Genomic DNA, 25,838 nt, shown 5'->3' with positions numbered 1-25,838 from the left:
TTTGTGTCTTATTATTTACCAATGCATGGGTACTTTTTTGTAGTCTACAAAAAATCACGATCAAATAAAAAAAATAGTTTCGAGATTTATTTTTTACTTTATAATCACTAATTTACAGCGAAATGTTTTTACGCTAGGAAATGATTTTGCAGTACAGAAAAACGCAAATAATCATATAATATTATTTTGTTTTGACAATAAGCATTACACACTTACTTAGATAACACTAATAAATCATTATAATTCTGAGAAGTAGAATAGATATGATATAGTATTTCATCCACACAGTAAAACCTCTCCTCAGTAACTTAAAGAAAAAACACACAGTGCACACCGAAATTGTTTCATGGGTCAGGCTGAATCTGAGTGGCATTATAAGGCACATTTCCACAAAATCTGTTGAAGAATGCGAGTACCATCTTGTCTGGTTTACTTCCAAAATAACATAAAAATATCCCTTGCGTTGTCTCATTGAAGTTTATGATTACCCAATGCTGTCTGGGTAAATTAGACCCATCCGCATTGCAAATGGCTGTGAAATTCCCATCTATGTTTTTAGAAAGATGATCTTTCGTCAACGCAGGTATCCCTTTATTAAAATCATCTAAAGATAATATTTGTTCCAAATCTAACGTATTCATTTTTGGTACACTGAGTAATCAAAAATAATCTGGGGTAGGTGAGAAATCTCCAATAAATGTTGGAACTCTGACAGGAGTATGCCTTTCGCGTTCAGGAGTGTCCTGGCAAATTTTATATTCAGAAAAAAATTACCGTGATGGGCAGGGGAAAAAGCATCTATCGTACTGTTCGCTTGGGCCGAGATCAACTGCATAAGTGAATAACCATTTGCACACTCATTCAATATCAAACCCGCGCTCTTCAAAAGTCATCATCATCGCATTGATTAGAGAATGATAATCCCTTGTAAAGGTATTCAAATCGTACCGAGGTGAGAACAGTTGGCTAGGAATTCGTGTGCTGTCGACATGAAAGCATAAATAGTTCAAATCAAAATTCTGAAAACAGTATGGATTCTCTCCATAACTTCCGTTAAATCCTGTTCCTGTCAGTGATTTTTGGTGGCCACAACAAAAATAATCGTCAGGAATAGGAGGATTTTCCATAAGTCGCAATCTTATTCCAACTTGATTAATTAATTTCTATTGTTGAACTTTTTTTCCACGAGTTTTTTGTCTTTATTGCAATCCAGACGTTGAAGTTGTTGTGCCAATCTGTACAAAGGTTACATCAGAAAGGTTGTCTTCTTTATAAAACCTTTCACGTGCCATGTGAGTTCTCTTTGCTTCAGATCCATAGTTCAATAAACTTTTCAAAAAAGGCACGATATCCATAACAATTATCATTTGAACATTGGTATCCAATAAAAATAAATCCACTTGCGAAAAGAGTGGAGAAATACGTTCGCACGAGCGATTTTGGCATTCTCGGATAGAGATAAACAAACGTTCATCTCTATCCGAGATTGCCGAAGTCGCTCTGTTATTAAACTGTTATTAAACTTTAGATTCAGTTTGAATCTAAAGTTTAATAACAGTTTTCTTAATAATAGCGTCTGTATTGATTAGAAATAACAGTGAAGTAAGCACAGAAGCCTATTTTGCATCTGGTCATACACACGCTTCAATTTTAGCTGCTTGTTGCAATAAGTATATTTAGAACAATTTCTCACTTTGGTACTTTAAAACATTCTCTTAACCAGAGATCCTTATTACTACGATTTCTCAAGGATGTTCTTATTAGCAGGAAATCAGCATATTTAATTCATTGAAGATTCACAATTTATTTAAAATGTAAAATAATAAAATTTGCTTTAAAATAACATCCTAAAACTTTTGTATTGCATAAAATTCTAAACATGTGTTTCAAAAACGGATCCATTCTTTTTGACATTTTCCTTGGCTTTGTTCTGAGATGTATTACGTTATGGATAAAACAAAGGGTATCTTTTTTTTTTTTGATCCAGGATTCATGCTTTTATTTGATCCAGGATTCATGTTATGTTGGCTAGTGGGAGGAAGAAAAAACACCGAAACTATTAATGTAGTTGATTAAGCCAATGTAAAACGTGCTTGGCCGAGTTGCAGTTAGTGGAGACAGAGGTGTAGAGTAGGCGCCCTCCCTCGAGGAGTCTTTGGTCTCGCTGGAGGTGTTACGTAATAAAAATAAATAAATAAAACGTAGTTGACAGAAATCATCTAAAAACAGTCTAAAATATTTTTAAGGAACATATCGAAAGGAAAGGAAAAGGATGCAGAACAAGATGAATATCCGAATAAATACAGTATCGAAAATTACTATAGACGTTACAGCATACAAATGAGAGAGCTTTTCGTTCGTGTCTACTAGAAGCACTAATCTCCGGCCATGATCTGTTTCCCAGCGCATTTCTGAACTGATATTCAGATCGGTTCGGGAATGTCGGTCCTGTGTCCATAAGCTGTCGGAGAAAATAAATTCTGAGTAAACGCCTTTAGCATATCGCTGAAACTGAGAGAAAACTTTGATTTGAATTCATTACAATTGTGTGAAAAGAGCGAAGAAGAAAATTTCCTTAAAGTACGGACTTTCTCACAACTCTCTAGTCCCACATTCCCACACCCTTATTTAATATTTTCTTTTTTTTTTTTTTTTCGGTCGGATTATGTAATGGATAAAGCGTACGCATTAGAAGGGATTTCACTATAAGAGATAATCATAGAGTAAATCAGTAGAGTTTATAACCTTTAGAAAATGAAACGACTACTCAAGAATTGGTCTACAAATGGAGTTCAACTGAACTTGTTCGTCCCAAATCAAAAACTTTCCATCCCACATTCATTCGCATTATCTGTTCCTACTGGAATTTTTCCTTAAAATGTGCATTTAAAGTACTAGCATTCTTATGCAGACACCTGGTGTTAAGAATAAAAACCTGTAAAATATCAAAACAGCAATTAAAAGTAAAAAAGCACATATCAGTGTGAGTAACAGTCAGTGTTTTTTCTACCCTTAAATGCCAATCTTACATCTTCAATAATTCTTCTTTCTGAGGGCCAGTCCCTGTTGCAAAAGAGAGTTCCCTCTTCCAAATCTTCCTGCTTTCCTCTTTCCTTTTCAGCAAATTATAACTTCTTGCGATTAATGTAAAATGATATACTTAGACCATCCTCCTCATCTTTTCCCTAGCACACTTCCTTCCTAATGTGTTACAATAACGTTGTTATGTCTTCATACGTGTCCTATTATTTAACGCAAGAGTTCGCTTCCTCGTTTTTGTTTCTTTCTCTCAAATTTACTCCAAATAATTCTCTCCCACAATGCATTTCAAATGCTTGAGTTCTTTCACATTCTTCTGCTGTGATATTCTAAGTCACGCCACCAAACCAATATACTCGAAACAAATGTTTCATAAATCTTTTTCACGTTTTTACTTACTTTACTTGTAACAAATGATCACGCGCTGAATACCAAACACAAACAACAAAAGAAAATTGTAATTTGAGAAAAAAATAATCAAACCTTTTTTTTTTTTTTTTTTTGCATTTGTGGAACACCATACACTGAACTTCAATTTTTTTGAGCACAGTGGATAATCAAATAAGAAACTGCAATAAATAAGTATAAAAATGATCTCAGAATTATGCATAGTTGACTTTCATGCAGATGTATTTTTGTTATGCTTAGAATAATAAATATCCCGTTACTTCCTTTAAATTCAATCCAACAAAACAAGACAATTAGATTTGCTACTCAGCGAAGAGTTACAAACGGGAGATGCGAGGGTCCGAGGAAAGTTTGAAGACATTTCTGGCACGCATGGAGGCGGACGAGGATTGCCCGTGGAACATCCTATGGAGCGATGAAGCGCATTTTCAAATTTATGGAACAGTAAACACTCAAACCTGTCGCACTGCGGCAAGAGAATCCTCGTAAATTTTAAAAAGTTCCCTTACATCATAAAAGTCACAGTAATGAGAGAGTTTACGGTCATGTCCGTTATCGGGCATTTGCAATTCGAAGAAATCCCTTCAACGGAACCTGCGACCTGCACGAATATTATTGCGTATTGCACTACAGTGTCATTGCATAATAACCACATAAGGCCTCGCGGGCGAATCTGGCCAGCTATCCTGCACGCCGAATCTGTTCCGTATCACAAGGCTCGCGTTCCGTAAGCAAAGTTCGAAGAGCATATCCACGGATTTCGTGTATTACCCTGGCCTCCAGTTTTTTATTTATTATCATTTTTTTTAATATTCAGAACTACACACGAGAGATTGATTAATCAACCTATAATACATTGGTACCGTGTATGGGTAGTGGTGGGGAAAGGAGAATTCTTTACATTTATTTTAAAATCCTGAATTCGTTGGGAAATATATCAGAGGGAAGACTGTTTCACAGTACAGCAGTTACAGGGGTGGAGGAGGGAAAAAAATGTTCTGTGGGTTTCAAGGTGTACTGCGCAGGGACATTGGGCGGCACGTTTTCCAATGGACTACGTACTGAGTGGGGGAATTATAGCTGCTATTTCAGATAAACATTTCCCCTTGAAATATTTATAAAATGCACATAGTGCAGAAAGTAAACACCTGTGAGAAAATGGGAGTAGTGAGTCGGTAAGAGATGGGTTATTAATCAATCGAATTGCCCTCTTCTGTATTGCGTCAAGATTTCGAATGAGCTTTTAGGGTTCAGGTCGCAAAATCCTTTAAAAGAATTTTCGAAGTGGGAGTAGTTCAGCTTGTACTTTAACACACACACACACACACACACACACACACACACACACACACACACACACACACACACACACACACACACACACACACACACACACACACACACACACACACACATATATTATATACATGTACGATGTTGTGTAGCATGGTCATCCATAAAAAAATGAATTCTTCGCCTACAGCACCACTGAACAATTGAACATGACGTTGAAGAAGTTTTACAATATCATTCACCAGCCAGAGTTCCTTTTCCAAGCACTTGTAACTCGTTGCGTCCATTAAGCATGATGCCTCCCTAATCCATGACCCCAGCACTGCCGTATCTATCCCTTTCAAGAAAACTCTCGCGATGGTAAACACTTCCACGCAGGATCAATTGTTATCTAGAATCGGAGGAAAGACTAAAATGACTCTCATCTGTAAAGAGCACATCAGCCCGTTGGTGTCTTTTCCAATTTTTATGGATACAATACCATTACACACGTGCTCTACGATGAGCGGTGGATAAAGGGACGAAGACTACATGCTTTAGGGCGTACAGACCTACTTATCCCAGACGACGTGTCACAGGTTTTTGAGATGTGCTTGAATGGAGTTGACTTGCAAGCTGACTTGCCATGGTGCATCGATTACGTTTTGCTGTTGTAACCAAAACTCTGTCTTCATGCTCCGTGGTAGAGCGAGGGCAACCTCGTAACAAAAGTCTGGAACGCATTTGATTGGTTTGAAACGGTGTTCGAAGATACAACGCTGTGTGAAATTCCAAACTCTCTGGCAATATCAGTAATTCTGCGGTCTTCTTGAAGTCTCAATAATTCTTCCTCGCCTGAAATCATCTACATGATGTTTTTGAGACACTACAGGACATCCAAGTTTGCAACCGTATTCCTTCACAAAAATAGCTTCCTGTAAACGCAAGTCGCTTAGCGCAGCCTTTTATTCTATTGCGTGGCACCACGAAACCCCTTTGCCCGAGAAATAGTGTTCGTCCGTTCGGTTTTTATTTTTTTTTACACCAGTGTAGTAAACATAAGATGGCATGTTCGGACAATAAAGATTAAGAACAGGAAAGAGTAGCGATAGCATTCACCACTGAATAAACACCACGTATGAAATAAAAATAAACCAGTTAGAGCAACAAAAGAGTTTACATTCAGTGAAAAACTAAAAAAAATACATAATTTTTAATCTTTTGTCTTATTTCTGGACACAAGGAAAAAAAAGACTGTCCAAGAATTCAAAAATGGTCCCATTTAGAAAGAAAAACTGTAGATAAAGCAATAAGGAATTACTTGTATCATATTATGGTTGACTGATGATCACAAAACTAATGGGAGGTGAATGCCCGAGCATAACATGAAATCATTAATGGAACATTGAAGCGTCATGTACTTCTACATCGTTTATTTGTAACGATTGAATATCATTGAATTTTCAATGAAAATCATATAAAAGAGAAAAAGATTCCGTTCTTTTCTGAGAAACCATTTATGATGAAATCCATTACTTTTAACCATATGCCAAGGAAATTGTTGTGTCTGACAAAACCAATCTTGGTACTTCAAGTAAGTTATCAATTTCTAACTACTCTGGTGTCACTGAAAGGTAATAATTAAATAATAAATAATTCTCGTCTTCATTTAGAAAAAATATTTCAAAAGCAGTGTATTACACCCAAATGTTTCTAATGTTTTACTCGGTTATTCAAAGCAGAATCCTGGTTTCTGTTCTTACTTCTTTGAAGACCAACTTTTGATCATCAATTGAATAATGCAGTTCACATTTGTCGGAGTTTCTTTTACATTTCAGAGAAAGACGATCCTTCATGTTGAAGAGAATGATTTACAATCCAAACGGAAAACACTTCTTAAGAGTGTGCGCAGTTCCGGTAAGTAAAATGCTTTAAATAGTCTTATTTAAAAGAAGACTATTTAAATATTATAAACATGTTTCTTTCAACAACTGATGTTTTCACTAATTAATACGATTAATGAAAACAACATTAATGATTAATAAAAAGGTTGTTGTTATAAATTTTCATGCACTCAGTTATCGAGTGCAGGATGTGTCAACTGTATTCTGGAGTGGTTAGGCGTTTTGACGGTTCTGTGTTCATGTTGATTGGTTTTTTTACTTCTTTTGTGTGGTAGAATAATTTCTGGTAAAATGATGTTTTAAGTACTTGGTCAGGTAAATTGGGGTATCATCGTGGATTGTATTCAGATCTTTGGCTACTGGTTATATTATTCAATAGGGGGAAACCAATTTTGTGGATTAACTCAACTAATATCTCTTAAATATTCGTTTGATGTCGTTTCTGATCGGAGTCTCTGAAGCGATCATTCTTATGCCGTTGGTAAGTTTATCAGTTCATAAGGTAGTTTTAGAAAATTAACTTCTTGCAGTAGTTCCGCTGTCTCTTTAATTAAATTATGCTGTTTTTCATTAGCACTTTTATGATGTTTTTAATTTCTGACGGTGAAGCAGTACTTCCTCGGAATTATTATTAAACTTAATCAAGTCCTCGCATTCGTTAATTATTTTATTTTTTATTACATTATTATTTTTTTGTAATGTGTTTGGTCTGTTTTTTAACCGGTTCTTGAACAAATGGGATTCAATTCTTTTAAGTTATGTAATCTATTTATGAGTAGTAGACAGATTCAAAATGGGCTCACCTGCATATGTGTTATTATACTCCTTAGCCTATTGTTGTTGTTCTTGATATTGGTATTATTGCTTGGGTTGTTGTTTGCTCCTACTGTCGAAGGCTGTGCCACTTTTTTTCCCCCTGCAGTAGAGGCATTTCCATTCGTGGCGCTTCGCATCCGGTTTGCTTTTCAGCATAGCCTCCCAGGCCCTAACAGGTTAATAGTACATGTTATGTTATTTAGGTATTTCTGGCGTTTATAGCCATGATCCTTTTAGCTTTGGAGATCCTGCTACAACTGTATCAACTTCATTTGTTTTCGCGTAGTAGGTCAAGTAGTTATTTCCTTGAAACTCTGACTGGCTTATGATAAGTTAGTCATACACTCGAGAAAGCGGCTGGATATATTTCGTTAGTTTCTAGGAATATTAAATGCGTTAAACAAGCTGAAAGCCTATTGGATAATTTACCTTTCTCTTATCATACACGGGTCCGGAATTAATTTAATATTATCTGTCTCTCTCGAACAATAGTATGAAAAAATATGGAAAACCATGCTCTGTAGAACAAACATGATCAAGCCAGTTCAAGTTTTTTTTCCAATACTGGTCGTTTCGCACTTGACGATACAAAACATCAACCACATAAAATTTAAAAACACAAAATGTATACATTTCTCATTCCAGATGATGAAATGGATCACTGGGGATGTTGATTCTAATAATACGATCAGAAATATTGGTGGAATAATGAGTAACGTTTTGATTTATATGGCTCAAAAATGGATTTCAGTTGAGTAAATTTAATTACGCATATATTTTAGAAGGAAATAATATATTTTCTTGCTTATTGCTATTATTACTTCAATAAGCAGTTAAAGTGTAGTTTCTACACTTTAACTTATTTCCAATAACACCAGTTTCGTGTTAATGTCAATGCTGTTTTAGTATGAATCACATTAAACATATCAAGTAAAATTGTTTAATTGGTTCACATAGGAAGTTAAACCGTAAACAAATATCAGAGAAGCTTAATAGGGCTATAGATAGATGGACAAGAAAGAAAAATTAGTTTCAAAGTATAATATAGGTGACTAACTACGCTTACTAGCTAGTAGATCGAGTGGATAGCATATTGGCGCTCTGGCTCTAATCTACCAACAGGTTGAGGGCTTGAATCTCAATCTCTTGGTAGATGAATCTTACTATCCGGTGTGTGATCAAGCTGCTACTGTTTATTGAAGGTCTTAAGTGGCATGAAAAAATGCAAGTTGGGTCTGGAGAGGATTGAACTTCATCATTAAATGAACGATATGTTTATCGTCTATGGTGAGTGGAATTCACAGTGGAATTAACAATAATAATAAAAAACTGGGAGCAGTTCACATATATTTTTTGAAAAACTAGAGGCAATTGCTTACTCATGTATATAGTGATTTTTGATTGACGGTGGGATATTGTGCGAACAGAACCCAGTCTTAAGTCGAAGACAGACTGGATATTGCCTTACGGTTAGAGATCAATAGATAGTGGCAGTTGACGTAGTACTTGTCTTCACCGGTTTACCCTAAAACCGTTGATAATTTGGGGCAGCTATCTCTGATTTACAAGGGGTGAAGATTGACTGCCTTATTTTCAAAAAGTTAGAGAGTGCTAAAACGATCTTAATTTGGAAATAAAAGGGGTTATAGGTTTCATCTTTATTTTACGTAAAAGTGTTCTTTTTTTCCCTACGTCGATAATTTTTAATTAAATTCTAGAACAAGAGTGTTGTCCTTTCAGCAGCAGCACAGTTTAATAAAGTGTGACAGTATTCTATACTTGCACAAGGAAATGTCATATTTTTGTTTGACTTCTTTTGAAAATAAAAGCAAATTCCGATGTGTTTAATACGGAAATCTTGTGAATAAAAATTACTATCAAAGAACTTTATTGACAATCCTATCTCTTAGATGACAAATGCATTCACTTTTATCAGGAAAAAAGTGAAAACATATCAAATGCGATTTTTTAGAATGTGATCATTAAATACCCTATTAGTATGTCAATACAACTTTACATTTTAGTATGATATGAGGCATCCTTTAAGATAATAATGCGATATGATCTTAATTCGTTTTTCAGTTACATCATCACTATGCCAGCTGATCGTGAGTGGGGAGAAGCAACGAGTGGACTGGAATAATAGGAATGAAGCGGAAAATGTAAGCAAGAAAGTAAACTAACTGCTATAAGTTGAATAACATTTTAGTCCTTTTGTCGGATTTTAACTGCTTTATAAAAATGTTTGAAGTTAGTATTTTATGCATCACCTGGAATCCGTATTGTCTGTGATAGTAGTTAATTGTCCGACATGTCGTTGAGCCATCGGGGCTGTATTTTTGGAGAAACACGAACATGGTCCATTTTTTTTATCTGATGTCACATAAGGATAAACAACTGATGGAAACTGAAAGATCTTGAGGATTGTGTTTATTATACATTTCAAAGAGAAATACTCAAGTTTTCTCCGTTCATATTTACACAAAAAACCCTAAATTTTTCTGACGGACATATGCTCATCGCACTTTTCAATGTGGTCGATGAATTGCATAACCAGATGTGAAAACAAACGTCTTGCTTCTTGAAGATTTGAAAAAAAAGTTCTGTGTTTGGCCTCTAGAGCAAATTTTCAAGATCTACCTTCTGTTTTACCAACTGCTGTTTATTGGAAACAAAATGGGAACAGCGAATTTACTTCATGACAATGTTTTCTTATAGCATCGCACATCAATAAGAATACTGCACACAAAAAAACGTTAAATAACTCATGATTCTTATATCAATGGTGATATCTCAGGCGGAAGTATTGACGTAGTTATATTCAAAACCACATTGGCCTTCCGGAAAATTTAGGATAAATTCTTGCTCGACGTTGTGTAAATATATATGCAACACATATCAACAAATGAGTTATAAACATTCTGCAAATACATAGATTATATGCAAATTATATGCAAAACACTTGTTCAGTTCTAGACAACTACTTAAGAATGCTGATGGTCTGTAATCGTCAACAGTGATGATCACAAAAGGGAAAAAGAATCTTTCCAAGTTCCCCACTTTGAAAGATTATTTTTTGTAAGATAAGAAAGATTCTTATTGTAAGTTCCACATTGGCTGGAGCCACTATTTTGAAAACACCATAGCTGAATGGCTTCTCAAAAGGCCAGATATCTCTAGCGCTTCATCAGTGGAAAGAGACAGTCCACTTTTCTTGTCTAAGAAGTGGAAGTGTGCTCCTAAGACAATCTGTCAGGAATTAGATCACCGTCGTCCGAGAAGTATTTTAAACAGAACCAAACAGAACTTCATGTGTGGAAGTTCTGTTTGGTTCTGTTCTGCTCTGTTTTCCGAAGGCTGTTCCCGACCCATATCTTAACAAACTGGGCGCAGGGAATTAAAGACAATCGGCATGTAGCTATTACGGGTACCACTAATTTCTGCGAAGATCCTGAAAGTTCGTCTACAATGGTGTCCCAAAATAATTTTTCTAAGATATGTTATTGTCACTGGAAGTTTCTCCTATCCTTCAAACGCCGGAATTCTCGAAGCGCATTGCTGATAGTAAAGCTTGACTAGTCCCGGTAAGGCGTGATTCATTGCACTTCAGTCTTATCAGAATGACGCGAATCCGTTTCGGTCTTCCTTATATCTACCAAATGATCAGTAAAAACAATTACAGGGTGTTCGGGATAAATTTGACAGTTTCGTAAGGAAAAAGAAAATCTTCTTTGTATCTATTAAATTTAATGAATTGACAAAAAAAACATTACAGGCAGAGTTAATTACAATACTATCAACAAGATTTACTCAAAATAACCACCATTAGCATCGATCACAGCTTCAATTCTGCTTCGGAACCTCGAACAAGCTGATGCTACAGTCTCCCTGGGAAGGGCCGCAAAAACTGTTTTAATTTTATCCATTAACTGGGCTTTTGTATTACTGGAAGTGCGATTGGTGTCTTTTTCAACTGCGCCCCATACAAAATAATCCATGGGGTTAAGGTCTGGGGAGTTTGGAGGCCAAACATTTGGACTGGTGAAGTCGTAGAAATTTTCAGACAACCATTTTTGACTTTTCCCAGAGGTGTGGCAAGGGGCCGAATCCTGCTGCCATACATACGGCCTACCATTGGCTACCCTTGTTATCCAGGGCTTGACTACAGTTAGCAACTCCACGAACAAAGCCCGAATTCCAATGCCAGGGTTCTTCAATACCTGTTCCTGCAGATTTGCGAGGAATTCTGCTGTACGAACGCAATCAGATCGTCTGCTAGGGATCGTTCTTCTTGCTACATCCTCGTAGTCACCATTGCAAGTCTCTAGTTCATGCCTGATTGTTTTTACTGTATTCAGGGAGCATTGGGCAGCAGTCGTAATATCCTTATTTTGATGGCGGGCACGAATCATCATGATACAAGTTATTCTCTTCCATGATTCAGGTGGGTTCCAGCTATCCATCCTTTCTGACATCTTGTATATGAATGAAGAAGGGTCCAAACTTTTAAATGAAGAGAAGTGTGTGTTAATACATGTAACTTACGGAAAAATATAATTAATTATAAATATGTCAAATTTATCCCGAACACCCTGTAGATGACGAAATATCAAGCCATTCTAGCTAATTGACCACTGGTGACAGAACTTTGTAGTTTTTGTTTTTGATATTTTAATACTAGTAACCCCACACTTCCTTCATCCACGAATTTTGATTTCACAAAATGTATTTTGCTCACTTTAGAAGTTAAATGGAAATTCACTCCAAAACGCTCGCTTTTATGGTAAGTAATTTGCATACCCTATGACAGCGGAACTCATTTTTATAGGATAACCACAATGGATATGACGTTTTACATTGCGTACTTGACTTTCAGATGTTTTGTTTACCTGCCAATCCCCCCATTAATTTATATATATATATATATATAATTTTTTTTGAAAATTTACTGACAACATTTTTGATGTTTATATTCCAATACGACGATGCCATACTGGGAAAGAGAAGCTCATCATGCCCTCCAAAATCAAGATTATTTACTGTGCTTATTTGTTAATTATTATGTTAACCACATCCTCGAAATGTTATAATATAATACATTCTTACCTTGAGTGGTCTAAGGATTTTTTTTCATTTATTTATCTATTTAATTTAATTTATTTTATTTTACATAATTCGGAAACCCTGCTCATTGCTTTAGTTTACTCGTCACTTATCCAGCGAACTATAACTCTGCTATTCAAGCAGAGTTATTATTAATCGAGAAGTAACATAGCTTTTTAATGTCCGTGATTATTCTGTTCAGGTAGTATTTTTAAATTTTAGTTTGGATGCATAACACCTGTTTATTATTTTCTGTGCTGCGTTTGTCTAGAAGTGCGATATTTCACTGGGTCGTTTTGCTTTTAACGAGAAAAGATTTCAAAAAGTTATTTTCGCTCCCGCCTTGATTGAAAATAGATTGGCCATTTTAAGAGGTCAGCCGGATGCGGAACCAGCAAATCTTTTCAGAAGTTTGCTAACCTTTGATTGGCCGATAAGCGTTTTATTTTATTTTATTTTATTTTATTGATTTCTAAGATATTTACACATATACAATGATTACCTTGAGTGAAATTCTAACTTATAATGTTTACAAAATTCAGCACTAAGTGCTGCATATATGATTAATTTTCTACATTGGATTTCAATTAAAAATTTCAATTTTTGCCTCTATATTATGTATTTACAACACATGTTCTACGAATATTAACAATGAAGATTGTACAGAATTTTCTGTATAATGAATGACTAATATAATAATGTTAATAATAATAATAGAAGTAGTTTTTTTTTTCACACTGAGAAGATTTATCATACATAGTATTTACATATATATACATGAGACATATTTTCTGTACATTACAAAGATTCAGTACAATATGCAGATTTTTTTTTTTTTTTTAAGTTTGAGAAAGAGTGATTATATATACAAATTTCTGCATTTACTTATAAGGATTACTTCTAGGTGAGTGAGGCAAGTTACTCCCACCTACTTCGAAGCTTGGGTTAGCTTTTATGAAGAGGGTGGGATTTAGCCTTCACTATTTGTGTTGTTGCTACTGTTTATGGATGGGATGTAGGCATTGGATGCTAGTGATTTGTGATGTGTATATTAGTGTTAATGGTTTCTTAACTTTGTTGGTATATTTCCCAGAGGTCGTTTTTTAATGTTCTGTAGTTAATTACATGTTTTAACTTTCTTGGTAGGTTGTTGAATTGCGTGGGTATCTGATGTGATCTCACAAAAGAACCGTATGCGTTGTTGAAAGGTGTGGGAATGTAGAGAGTTGTTGTAGGTCGTGTTATACGATATGTGTCTCTGTTGTTTCGGTAGGTGATGTTGAAGTAATTCCTTGTTAATGTCATGTAGTGTTTCAGGTTTTTAATGCTCAGAATTCTGTGTATCGCCATGTGCTTGTCGGAAATTGGTTGTTGCGTGTAAGGTGTCCGGATCACTGTTGACACGATTTTCCTGTGTAGTGTTTCTAATTTTGTTAGGTGTTTGTTTGAAGTATTTGTATATACTGTTATTCCGTATCTGAGTAGCAATTCTCAGATACCGTGATATAGGAGTTTTTTTATGTTGGGTGGAATAATGTTTTTAACTTGGAAGAGTTTTGCTGCGATGATCCGGAGTTTGGTATGGGGGTATTCTATATGTTTTGTCCATTTAAGGTGGGAATCTATATAGAGACCGAGGTATTTTGCGTGTGTTACAGGTTTGATTTCGGAACATTGGCAGGTATTTTTGTTGTTAATGCAGCGGTATGTGTGACAATGTATCGATAGTGATGCAGGGCGTATGATTCTTGGGTTGTGTATTATCAACATCTGTGTTTTGGTGCCGTTGGTTAGAATAGCATTTTGGTGGAAGTATGTTGTGATTTCGTTTAGGTCTTGCTGTGCTTTGCAGAGAGCTGTGCTAATGTCTGTGTGTGTGCTAGTAGTGCAGTGTCATCTGCGTATTGAAATATTTGACTTCTTATGGATATCATCGTTAATGTATATGTTGAATAGAGTGGGTGATAATATGGCACCTTGAGGTACACCGTGTTTTACTTGTATACTCCGACTGTGACATGTACCTATTTTTGTTAATTGTGTTCTGTTTGAGAGGTAGTTCTTGAACCATGTATGTATGCAGTGTTCCTCGTATACCTATTGAGTATAGTTTGGTGAGTAGTATGTCATGTTCAAGTGTGTCAAATGCTTTGGTGAGGTTCAGCAGTATAAGGACGGCGTACTTGTTTTTGTCGAGAGCTTTGTTTACTGTGTCGGCGATGTCTTCTTATAAAGTAATGGTGCTGTTTGTTTTCTGAAAGCCGTGTTGGTTTTGTGAGATGATGTTGTACTTCTGTAAATAGTTCTGCAGTCTGGTGTATGTTATTTTTTCTAGAATTTTTGAGATGACTGGTAGTGTAGCTATTGGTCTGTAGTTCTGAGTATCGTTTCTTTTGCCGTGTTGCTTTTGCCGTGAAGAAAACCGTTTGCCGTATATTGACGTAATTACTGCAGTTTTTAGTTGTTGTGAAATAATGCCTGTGTCGAATATTATGTTCACGAGTTTCAAAAGTATAGGATTTATTTGTTCAAAGTGTGTTATAAGGTCTGTGAGTCTTATTTTGTCTATTCCTGGAGTAGTCTTTGGTTTTAGTGTCAGGAACTTAAAGAAGCTTAATGCTTCTTTAAGTTCCTGTTTTGTTATGGGTGGAAACTACATCGTTTGTTGTTGACTTTGTGTCGGTAGTTTTTGTCGATCGTTGGTAGTTTATCTTTTTTGAGTTGTGTGATGTTGTTTATGAAGGCATGGTTGAATGAGTCTGCTAGTTCCTCTTGGTTTGTGTCCTGACCGAAGTTTTGTGCAATAAAATCTTGTGCTGAAGTTTTCTTTTTTCGGGTTACTAATTCGTTGAGTGTAGCCCATGTTTGCTTAATGTTGTCGTTATATTAAATGAATTTTTGGAAATAGTAGCCTCTTTTTGCCCTACGAATTTTTGTTGTTAGTTTATTTCTTGTGTTTTTGTATAAGGTTTGTAAATGTGTGTTACTGGGTGACTTTTTAAGTTTTTTCCATAGATTTTCTTTTTCAGTAATAGTATTTAGTATGTCGTCATTTATCCATGGATTGTTGTCTGTTTGTCGCCTCGTTTGTGTAGGTTTTGTTGCTTTTTTGTATATTTCTGTGAACTTTAGTTGAAAATTCTCGTATAATGTTACAGGATCGTTTGTTTTAAGTAGGGAATTCCAGTCTGTATTTTTTACTTGGTTATCGACAATGCTCTTTAGTATGATTTTTGTCGACTTTTGTGGTGGTGGGAGGTGGGTAGGAAACGTAATAAAACGAAGTTGAGATAAAGTATTGATCGGCGATTTTTACGTTAATTACTGATGATGTATATGTATGTATGGGAGCCCGTATGTTGATATGATCAATGCATGATTGTGTTAGAGAGTTATTGAGTATTTCTTCTCTTGTTGGGGAGTTAATGGTAGGGTTTATGTTGTACTGTCTTAGTATATCAAGATATGTGTTAGTGGTTGAAGAAGCGTGGTCAAGAGTATTTATGTTAATGTCTCCTATTAGGATGAGCCTATGTGTTGTACGCGGTTCGATGCCGCTTAGCGATGTTTCTAACTCGTAAAGAAAACTGAGTGGATTATTATCTGGGGGTCTGTATATTGTGCTTATTGTGTATTTGATACTATTGTGGCTATTTGTTAGTTCCAAAATTAGTGTTTCTGCATGTTCGAAGTGGGTTTGTTTTTCTGTCACATTGTATTTTTCTTTGATAAATGCCACTATACCACTTCCTCTTTTGTTTGGTCTGCATAAGTTGTAGGTTTGATAATTATTTATGTTGTATGCGTAAATTTCTCTGTCGTTTATTGCAATTTGTCGTTTATTAGCGCATCTATGTTTATCATGGTATAATTGAGCTGTGTTATCAATGTAAACCAGTGTTTTTTATACTTCTTATGTTTGTGTGTATGATTGTGAAGTTGGTGTTGGTGGAAATGTTGTCTGACCATTTCTTCAAAGACCTTGAAGTTTATGTTGTCTGACTGGATATGTTCGCCTATGTTTGAGATCTAAATTATATAGTTTTTAAATGAGTTCTAATCTTATTCTTAAGGATGTAAAGAGTTAGTTTTTTATATTGGTAGGCTGTGTAAGTCGGATTCACTTGTAATTATGTATTATTCATAATTACAAGTGAATCCGACTTGTAATTATGTATTATTCATAAATAAACAATATACTCGACTGTTCTCATTCTTTCTCAAAAATATCTGGGAATTCTTTGTCCACAGAAACTTGTAGTTTTTCTCTGTTTTTGTCTTCATTGCTTGGTACAGAAGATTTTTGAAGTATGGAGTCCAGTGTTTCGTTATATTGATTGGTGTTGGGAGTTTCTTATCAGTTAGGATCGTTGTTGTCGGCCTTGTTTTCTTGCTTGCTTTAAGAATGGAGTCTGTCAGATTTCTGTTGGTAAAACGAGCGATGATTGGTGGCGGTCTCTCTTTATTTTTTTGTGGGCCTCGGTTGATATAGGTGTTATCTGTGGTTGCGATTTGAATTCCAATTTTGCTGCCGATCAGTTGCATTATGTCGCTTAAGTCTTCTGTATTTTTTTTCGTTATTCCCTCAATTTGAAGTTCTTTTTTTCTTTCTTTTTGTAGCATGTGTTCCATTTGACACTTGAGTGTGTTTACTTCATTCCGCAATTCTTGATTTTCGAGTTGGAGTGTTTCTTGCGTTTCTATCGCTACCGTTAATTTCGTCTTTATTTCTCGCAGGGTTCTTAACATTTGTTCAGAGGTCTCGTTATTGAACTGTATGTAATGTTCATACTCCTCGAATTTTTTGTTAATTTGTTCCATGCGTGCATTTAATAAGTATTTCACTATGAGTTTAAATGAATCAAAGTTATCTAAAATTTTAGGATGCGGTAGCAGCTTACCTTGAAGTGCGTCGTTACTTTTCTTTGATGTCTGGTCTTTGTTCTTCGTTTTCTCACGGCACTGTTGACATCGCTATTCGGTCCGTTTCACAGCTCCTTTTGCTTTCCATGTGCTTTCTGAGATCCCTGAACAGTGGAACTGTTGTTTTTTGTTACATCCGGAACACTGTGGCCCGTTCCCTTCATCGCTTAATTGCTTATTGCATTTGTTACAGCTCATTTTGCTTGAACTTCGCTGTCTCGGTGACCTTTAGCCTTTCTTCTGGTTAGCGACTATAGTGCGACTTTTAAAATAGCGACGTCCTTTGTTCTTCGTTGGCTGGTGACTGCAGTACACTCTATGAACTTCCAACACTGAAAAGTTGAATCTTACTTATCTGATTTTGCTAATTTGAACGTCCCTGTCTTCAGCGTGACTAATAGAATTAAATAGTAGCACTTTCAAGTTAGAAACATGAGTTAATTAACACTTTAAACCTATAAAACCAGGAGCAGCGATACAACGTACATACATCCGTCTGCCTACACAGCGCCCTCTAATGTGTATTTACATGTATATTTAATAATTTTATGCAATATTTCCTGTATTTTATAACTGAATCCCATCCATGAAAGAGAGTAAACTAATACCACATTAATATTAACACCGAGGATAAACTAAGGAGAAGGGATAATATTCTGGAAATCCTGTTAATATAGAGATCAATTATAGGACTTTTTATTCTAAGCCATTTCAGTCCGGAAAAATATTAAAAATAGCAATGTCCTGTGTGGAATTCGATCTGAGATCATGTTCGTTGACGAGATGAATCAACCTAAATCGATCACCCATTACATAATAAAAATCAACGTTCGAAGAATATAGATTCGTAGGCCAAACTCTGTAGAGTCAACTGAAGGTGAAAATCTTAGCATACGGTAGTCCACTGCACTAGTTTATTGAAAATTTTGTTTCCTCCGATGATACTGCACTTTACTACTCAAGTCATATTTTCATTTCTGAAATTTTGTTTCAGAAATGAAACAAATTATTAATTAATTAATTAATTAATTAATATTCTTAAGGAAGTCACAAACTTCAAAGCCGATACAAATTAAAAGCTCAGAAGACATAGAAAGACTGCCACAGTGAATAAAAAAGTCTCCTAATTAGTTCAAAAAAGAAGACCGCAATAAAAATGAATGTGAACCATCAAGACAGATGCAATAACATCAGAATATATCGGCAATTTCACTCTGATCAGACCTTTCAGTACATTCATTTGACCTCCCAAACACCAGTCTACTTCCAACACAGCAATCAAATCAATAAAAAAATATGTATATATATATATATAATCAGTGTCATCCTCAGATAAGCTTATTAAAAAGCTTCGAGGATGCAAGCAGAGACATTACATCTCAACCGAGATCAACAGAAAAAAAAGAAAAAAAAGTTATTTATTACACGAAGTGCTGTAGTTACAGCTGATAAAACATTAAAAGCACAATTGTGAAATATATATAACTTACTGTTATACTATAAATGCTGTTAAAAATGTAATCTTATCCAATTGCAAACTATAAATTACCATCTACAGTAACTATTATTAACCCATTATTCAAAACACGGAAAAATTTGTATGAAATTCACTGTAAAAAAACAACTAGACAACATGTTGTGTAAATGCATAATAATATCATAACTTGTATAAAAATAATAAAAATTCATCTTGCAGCAGTGTGTTTACCACAGTGTCATATTGCTACGCGCGCAAGCATAAGCACGTCATAGTGAGATGCGAGCTATTAGTGTAATGCGGCACTGTCCGTCGCGCAGTTCCTCTGTTGTTTATATGCAGTTTGCGCCAGTAGTAGAGTGTTCGTAGTGCTTATCGTGTTTACTCCATCTCCTTAGATATTTTTCGACATTAAAGACATAACCTTTTTTATAGAAATTTTTAAGTAATTTTGAATTATACCAAACTGTATAATTTTATCGATAATAAACAATATTGTTTCATGTTTAATTTTTTTTTTAATTTTTACCATAATTTTGATATTTTATCCAAACACGTATACACTGTACTTACAGTATTTATGTATATTTCGAAAGTTGCAGCACCCCCACGATTTCAAGCCACGAGCATCCACTGAAATGTGATATTTTTGTCTAAATTGTACAAGGTATATCATTACATGTAATTTGACAGATAAAAAGTGTGTATTATTATTATTATTATTATTATTATTATTATTATTATTATTATTATTATTATTATTATTATCATACAAAGCACTATGATATAATATAATATACAAAGTACTATGCCAAAATATACTAAGATACGCTATAACAACGAATGCTTTCTGTGCACCCTACAAATTAAATAGATTAATGTCGCTACAATACAAAATGACAGAACTGATCTTTTGGGAACAAAGAGAAAATCACGACCTTATAAACATTGCAATGGCAGAACACAAAATACTGACAGCAAAACATTTATGTCACTATGCAGCTTTGCTAAAACATTATTTCGATGTTAACTACAGGACAGTCAGAAATACATACCGTATAACAAGACCTCAGACTACTAATTATATCACATGTAAACAAATGTAAGTAATGTATATAATAACTGTAACAAATGTATGCAATGTAATAAAAAAATATTATTATTAATAGGTATTATTAATTAATATTTTGCAATTTTTAAGTTTATATCTTTTTCATTTTCATATGTGATCATACATCCTAGGTAGTTAAATGAATTCACCTGTTCTAAGATCTTGTTATCTATTACTATTTTAGTTCTTGCTGGATCTTGTCCTTTAAAGGCCATAGTTTTTGATTTTTCCGTTGATATTTTCATACCATAATCCCTGGCTATCTCATTTAGATCTAAAATGGCTTTCTGCAAGCTATCTTCAGAATTTGCAATTATTATTTGGTCGTCGGCAAAAAAGGAGAGTGTTTAAGTTCACTGTAGGAGAAAGTTTAATTCCTTGATGTAAATTTTATTTCATTTTATTATTATTTCATTTAAATAGATATTAAAAAGAGTTGCTGAGAGGGGACATCCCTGTTGGACCTCTCGGTTTATATCTCTCGTTAATCTCTCTATCATAATTAAATAAGATTTAATCATGATAGCTCATGATTTAATCTTATTTGTATTTGATTATTTTCATGTATACTTGTGACAGCTTTTAGGATATTATTTGGTATTTGTCTTTCTTTTAATATGTTTCTTTTAACTTTGTCAAATGCTTTTTCAAAGTCAATAAATGCAATATGTGTTTCTAAATTATATTTTCTTCTTTCCTCTATTATTAATTTTAGGCAAAAGGCCGGGTCTATACATGATCGTCCTTTTCTAAATCCATTCTGTACTTCTAAAATAACGTTAACAATCTAGTTAACAATTTACCTATTTTATAGCATGAATCTTTAATTTTTTTAGACTGGCTCATTTGCATTTCCATTAATAATGGACTTATTCTATCATAAATCGATGATAATAGCAAAATTAAAGACATGCTTTTGTTTTCTCGCTGTATTGAAATAACAATCAAATATTAACATTAAATTTTGAAACTAAACAAAACGAGGACGAATTGAAATTTTTTTTTTTTATTTGCGAATATTCAATTCTGTACAATCTAATAAATAGTTCAGAAATACTAATGAATTAAGATTCTGTAGTACATCGACATCCAAGCTATTAATATATGCTTAATAATATTGAATCAAATAAAAGCGATAAACAATGATATAAAAAGGAAATATCTTACCTCTTTCTAGATAGACGGTCGAAAAACTTGGATAAATAAAAGCATAAAGATATGTCGGTTTTTAATCATCGTAACATTGGAAGAAAATCATTTCACTCATTATGTAATTTTTATCTTTATTTCTACGATTAATTAATACGATTATTAATAATATTAATACGAGATCAGTATTAAAATGGCGAGACTAAATTGAATGTAAATTACTCATTCTGCTTTAAGTAAGCATTCTATTTACAACTTGTTGTATTACATCTTGATTGCCGTCCTGGTTGGTCGAGTGATTAGCATATCCACTCTCCAGCCAAATGGCTACGGGTTCGAATCCCGCCGTGGGCATGGATTTTTGTGATTATGTGCAAATACTAGTTGTGATGGAGAACGGTAGATGGCGTGAGTGTAGTTTCGGTTCGTTGTAGTGAGTGGATTTGAGTGGGTGGAGACAGCTGTGCCCTCCCTCGATGAGTCTTTGGACTCCCTGGAGGTGTTGTATAATAATAATAAAAAGGATCGATCTTTTTCTGATTTTTTTTCTTTGTCTGTAGCGTTAATTTTCTGTAAGGAGCCTTCAAAGGGAATATACAATATGTCTATAAAATAATATATATTCGCTGTATTATTTAGAATAACGTTATTATATGTTAATTTCGCACCATCTTCAAAACTCTAATATGATAACGTGTTTTCATGGACGTAACACTCTGTTGACTGAATGTTACTCTATGCTTTAGCATTAAACAATTTGTCCTTCTGTTCAATGTTAAATAGTGATTGAAAATAAATCCATTGAAAAAAATACTTTGAAGAGCCTTTTTGATATCACAGTTTCGACGAGAACCCCAGACAAGTTGCAAATAACAAAATTTCCAAGGAGTAAACACCACAATGAATTCTTTTGAATAAATCTTTGCAAAGAGTGCTTTATGGTGCATTTACCTCAGTACAATTCACCCTCAGCGTCAGTACAATGAAAACCATACACGGAACACAAAAGGAAATTGTAAAGTGAGAAACAGTGAATCAAAGCTATTCGATAAATGAAAAAAAATCTTTTATGTAAAAAATAGCACACTCTGAACTTTTAGAGATGTAAAAATATCTCTAAATTTCTCAATCAATTTAAAATGAACTGAATATTATCGTAAATATGAAATGAAAATTATTTCAAGTATTCAATTCACTTTTAATGTGACGTATTGTTTTCAATTTTTTTTAGACAATCTATCTTAACTAAAATCCTTTGTAATATTATTAATATCTCCATATGTACACCCTTTGCCCAAAAAGAAATCGAACTTTTCGAAAATAGAAGAAACTAGTGGCGCCACCTGTTGTATCTTTTTGTTGTCGAAAGCGGCAACCTTCATTAGTGTTGTGTCAACTGTTTATGACATTTGTTTCATTAGAAGCCGAGTCATAGTGCTAAGAATGACAGTGTGTTTTGACGAACGGTCGGCAAATGAGTTCAAAAAAGAGAGCTGCGATTGACTTTTCTGTTAAACTTGATAAACGTTTTACCGAAAGGCATCAAATGCTTCAAAAAGCATACGGTGATGAATGCTTATTCCGTACTCAAGTTTTATTCGCAAACGTTTGATAAAATTGACAAGATCATATTTTGTTTGAAAAAATAAATAAATAACAAAAAAAGAAAACGTTTATAGACAATTATACATTATTTTATTACGTAGCCGATTTAAAGTTAACGAAATAGAACAAAGTTTTATAAATGCTTCAAACTTCTGTGCATTTGTTTTTTGCAAACTTTATCAATATAAAATTGCATTGCAAAGTTACTAGTGTAAATGTAAAACAAAAATTAAGAAAAATATATCAATGTTTTATTCTACTTTTATATTAATGTTAGTGACATGTAAAAACTCCTGAAGGTGTAATTTGCTTACTTCACACCACTCAAGTAAATCCCAAAATATATCGTGATAAGTGTGTGTACTAAATACGAGGAAAGATGAAAAAAAATTGAGATTTATTCATTTTCAAACGACAATCGAAGATTTTAACCACCCATCAGGAAAATCTTTCATAAAAAATTTTTAAACTTTTATTGCATGGAATAACTCTTTTGGGCTTCAATGTCAGACATTTTTAATTATATTTATTCAATTTTTTTTTCCATAGAAGAAACACTTCAATCATTGTGATTTTGAGCGTGTATAAATGCTAACTCTAGGTTCCATATGTATAAATAAAATATAGAACCAAGAATTTTCAGTTTGGGTTCAATTGGGTAAAAAGAGTACTCTGAATACTAATCAAGTAGTCGCCATCTTGGAAAAAAATCATTCGTCGGTAAATATGCTGTTATTAATGTTAATCACTCCGAAACTAAAAATTATGTGGATCCAACGAATAAAAATGATTGCCTAGAAAAATCTATATAAAATATTTTTATCCGTTCAATTAATAAATTAATTAAAAATTAATTAATTTATTAAGAAATCGTCAAACTAAAAAAATAAATCGCTTTCTTTAAAAAAACAAAACTCGCGCTGCTTCAGCATCCCAGTGATTTAAGTTGAATTGGCAGCGTGGCAATTCCAGGAATATACTAATGATTGAGTGAAGAAATACTTAATGAAAATGAAATAAATCTGCTACAGTTTTATACGAAGAATGAACTAAGAATAAATAATACATCTTTGATCATAAAATACAACACAAAATAACAAAGGTAATGAAAGAAACTGTAATTGATTACATTATAAGTAATAGAGAAATCATACCAGAAAAAACATTTACTTTGAAAGCATTCTGACATCAGTAGACACAGTAACTTACCATAATTTAGTACAAAATATGGTCAATTCCTGGAAATATGGAAATACAATACTAGCGAAGACATCAAATACAAAAAATAATACATACAGAGATATAGAGATATAGAAGATATACAGAGAAAATGAAAATAAGTGTCTAATACCTTCTTCCTTCAGGAAGAAGGTATTAGATACTTATACTGGAGAAGATTAACAAAAACAAGGAAACAGTGAAAAAGAAATGGACAGCGATGGAAGATTGAATGTAAATCGGCAAAAGAAACATTAAATGAAAGCCTATTGTAAAAAAAAAGAAAAACTAAGCAAAGATGAACACTATCGTATTAAGAACATGGTGTTCACCATGGTGTGTGTGTGGTATATAACTTTTATCAGGCGAAACACCACCTTGGTGAACACGGACGCACGCTTTACACTGTAGTTATTCAACTATGGTGCTAGTTCTTCCTCCTTTCAAGGATATACAAGAAGAGTAGTTTCCGAAGGTCGGCCACTATATATACTTGTATTACTCGTACGATGCCAAAGCTTGCCGATCGGCTGGTGGCTAATCCTGTTTCAGCTTACTCTGCTAGGCTGTACCTAGAAGGAAATCAAATACATTAGCTTACAGAGGCACTGTTAAGGCTTGTTTTAAATCTTAGCATACCTGTTTGGGATTTGTATCCAAAACATCCTTCACATCTACTACATGGCCATATTCTGCGAAGGTTCCAAAATTACCTCTGCCATGAAAAGCAGAATAAAAATTATCGTGATTTAAAAATCTGCGGATTTAAAAATTTAGAAATATGCAGTAAAAACCCACAAAGAATTTCAGAGGATCAAAATATAACAAAAAATTGCAAGAAAAAAAAACAAACAAACAGAGAAGTAAGTCAAATTTGCGCCCGCAAGTATTAAGCTCTGATCACTATTCTTGGTATTTACCCTTAATGCAAAGCACATCTCCTTGAGGATATGTATGATGCTATGCATTAAAAGCAAGGGGCCACTACCCAGACCGGTTTCCCTTTTTAACCCCTTAACATACAAAGACGTCTGTTACACGTCTTTTGTTTATTGCACCAAAATTGATTTTGAATTTTGGTTTCACATATAAATACAACCGAATAGAGACGCTAGACAATCTTGTGCCTATTTCCTTTCAGCCGAGAAAAGTTGCCAACGGCGTGTATCAGCTATTTCGTTTGCGTTTGCACAAATTCATCATTATTTTTCAAATATCATCATTATTTTCAAATTCATCGTTATTTTTCAAATAATGATGAATTTGATCCAGCAAGTAAGCAAATATCACCCTCGCCCAAAACTCGCCCAAAAAATTGGCAGAAAAACGACCGGTTTCTGATTTTTAATTGGTACGTTAAGGGGTTAAGTACGGGGATACCATTCCAAAAACTCGTAAAATTTCCCGGATCACCCAATAATGAGTGACCCGCAGGATCACAAAGTCAGAATCTCAGAAACGCTCATTTGCTCATCTGGAAGAGTAACAGCAACAGCCGTGCCTCAGTTAACTTCACGGGCATTGCCATTCATTACCCCCCCCCCCACACACACACACCACCACCACTCAGGCCCTGGATGACAGCAACAGCCGAGCCTCAGTTAAGACTTCACGGGCATTGCCATTCATCACCCAAGCTACCAACCGGTTTCGACCTTTATTGAGGTCTCATCAGTGGGAGCCAGGCTTAGAAATACCAAGGTTTAAGTAATACAGAGCTTTAAATATTCTACCAAAGCAAGTTACCATAAGGTGCTTTGACCTTATTAAATAAAAATCTCAGGATGAGAGATAGATGTAGAAAGTTTTTTAC

This window comes from Typopeltis vanoorti, chromosome 17, assembly GCF_054136105.1.
Source record: "Typopeltis vanoorti isolate ZY-2024b chromosome 17, IOZ_Tvanoo_1.0, whole genome shotgun sequence".
NCBI lineage: Eukaryota > Metazoa > Arthropoda > Arachnida > Uropygi > Thelyphonidae > Typopeltis > Typopeltis vanoorti.
This window is presented reverse-complemented; position numbering follows the sequence as displayed.